Here is a 2710-nt window from a genome sequence, read left to right as displayed (position 1 = left end):
ACAGAGACTATAAAATATCCATGTAATTCCCTGTATTTACTAGGTTTCCTTAAAATGAGAATGAATATATATGATTGTTTCTGGCCTAAAAAAATGAGATGTGATGTGTGCCATGTCTAAGCTACAGTGGCTGTAAGCAGGTAACATCTTCCCTCTATTTCCCTGCTGTGGTCCACAAGGGGAACTCATGTTCCATAAGGCAGAGCTACAAGATGAGAAAGGGCTGCCTTGCACATGTCTGACTTTGTGTAAGTGTGAAATATATATCAGTATAAGGCACTGAGGACTTGGGATGTATCTGTTGTGTGGTGGCATCTGAGTATCATGTAGGAAGATGAAGGGTAGTATATGTGATGCAGTTGCCATTTGGAGAACTCCAAAAACCTAAAAAGAAAAATACTAAGACAAGGTGTGTCTGAAGTGTTTCAAGTCCTTTGAGATTCAAGGTAGATCGAGGCAGAGGATAAGATGAGAAAAGGCCTCAAAGCTGGTGATTATGGGGGTGCCTGGCTGGTTTAGTCAGTAAAACATGAGAATCTTGATCCTCAAGATCATGAGTTCAAGCCCCATGTTGGGTGTAGAGATTACTGAAAAAAAGATGATAGATGATTGAAAGATAGATAGATGATGATAGAGGACAGACAGATAGACAGATAGACAGACAGATAGATAATAGATAATTATAGGAGGATCGAGGTCTGCCTGTGGTTTAGTCAGATTATTCCAAAGTGGATCTTCCAGAAGTGGCCTTTGAGATGGAGTTCACTGTTAGGATATTTATTAGGGATCAACAGTTATAGAGGTGGAGGCAGGAAACCTTCAACGTCAGTGTAACAAAGGCTCATTCAACCCCACAGGTACCTCTGAAACACTTAAGGTCTACCAGTTGCACCATGATGGCTGGGCTCTTGTATCCCCACCACAGACACAACACCAGAAGCACATGCACTAGGACAAATCATCGCTACACCGAGTCAATCCAAAAGGGGCTGATAGCTGGCTGGTATCTACTGGCAGCTAGAATGAAAAAGTCTTCCCTTCAAGTTATGACTCTCTATATGCACAACACAGGTTGAATTCAAATTGGAAGAGTCTCTGTTTTCTTTTCTTGCTTCTGTTTTCTCATTTTCCACTTATCAGGTAATGGTAAGAATAACCCCAAGATAGGGTATTATTCCTAGTTTGAGTCAGAGATTTAAGTACCCATCCAGGGGGGTGCCTGAATGGTGTGGTGAAGTTGGTTAAGCCTTGGGATAGAGCATGGTGTTGGGCTCTGGATGCAGCAGAGAGTCCGCCTGAGATTCTCCCCCTCTGCCCCTCCCCCCACTTGTTTTCTCTCTATCTCTCTCTCTCTCTAATAAATAAAATCTTAAAAAAAATAAAAAATAATACTCGGGTAAGACAACTACAAGAGAAGGATGAACTAACTCAGCTTTGCAAAGTCTAAACTGTGGAGTCAGCCACCTTTTCTACTTAGGAATTCTTGTCCAAGTTAAGCTTTGAAATATCTATTTTTCTTGACCTTAAGAAAATGAAAAAAGTGTCCTTTGATTCAGCCACTCCACTCCTAAGAATATATCCTAAGCTTTTAATTAAAAAAAAATTGTTTAGAGTTTATTTATTTACTTATAAGAGAGAGTGTGTATGGCGGTGGCGGGGAGAACCTGACGCAGACTCCATGCTGATTTTGGTGGCAATGTCCTATGATGGGTTTGTGGCTATCTGCCACCCCCTCTAGTACACTATCATCATGAATTGGAGAGAATGCACAGTCTTGGCCATTGCTTCCTGGATGTGTGGATTTATTCTGTCTCTGGTACATGCAATTCTCCTTCTAAGGTTACCCTTCTGTTGGCCTCAGGATGTAGACCAGGTCTTCTCTGAAATTCTATCTGTCCTCAAACTGGCCTATGCTGACACCTGGATCAGTGAAACTGTTATCTTTGTTGCCTGTCTGTTTATTTTATTTGGGCCCCTTTGCTTGGTGCTAGTCTCCTCTACTAGCATCCATTGGCCCATCCTAAAAATCCAGTCTAGGGGAGGCCAAAAAGAAAGCTTCTCCACCTGTTCTTCCCACCTTTGTGGGGTTGGGCTTTTCCTTGTCACTGCCATGGTAGTTTATATGATCTCATTTTTCTAGTCAAAGAAAGGAGAAAGAAAACAATCTTTCCCTATTTCATGGTCTCTTCAATCCAATGCTGAATCCCTTCATCTACAGCTTCAGAGATGCTCAGGTGAAGAATGCCTTGTATAGAGCATTGCAGATAGGGTCTGTATGAGGGGAAGACAGAACTTTTAGCTAGGTCAAATCTTTTCCTTCAGAGGTTTTGTTTGAGAATGACTTAAAGGTCAGAAAAATTACCTAACAATAAAGTTTGATAAGAAAATGTAAATTGCCCGAGACTCTACCTGAAAGTAGAAAACTTGTTTTTTTAAAGATTTTATTTATTTGACAGAGAGAGAGAAAGAGATCACAAGTAGGTAGAGAGGCAGACAGAGAGAGAGGGGGAAGCAGGCCACTCAAAGAGCAGAGAGCCCGATGAGGGGCTTGATCCCAGGACCCTGAGATCATGACCTGAGCTGAAGGCAGAGGCTTAACCCACTGAGCCACCCAGGCACCCCAAGAAAGTAGAAAACTTTTTGAAGTGCAAGAATAGTTGCTCGTTCTGAGCATGTTTGTTTAGAGATGAGGCACCTGGATTATCAATAC

General features: G+C 41.8%; 1 pseudogene; it reads left to right on the top strand.

The window, feature by feature from the left end:
• The first annotated feature begins 1678 nt into the window (after positions 1-1678).
• Positions 1679-2279, top strand: LOC132015495 (olfactory receptor 2A2-like; annotated as a pseudogene).
• Positions 2280-2710: the final 431 nt, after the last annotated feature.

This window comes from Mustela nigripes, chromosome 4 (genome assembly GCF_022355385.1).
Source record: "Mustela nigripes isolate SB6536 chromosome 4, MUSNIG.SB6536, whole genome shotgun sequence".
NCBI classification, from domain to species: domain Eukaryota; kingdom Metazoa; phylum Chordata; class Mammalia; order Carnivora; family Mustelidae; genus Mustela; species Mustela nigripes.
The sequence above is the reverse complement of the archived record's forward strand: the minus strand, read 5'-3'. Positions and strand labels throughout refer to the sequence as shown.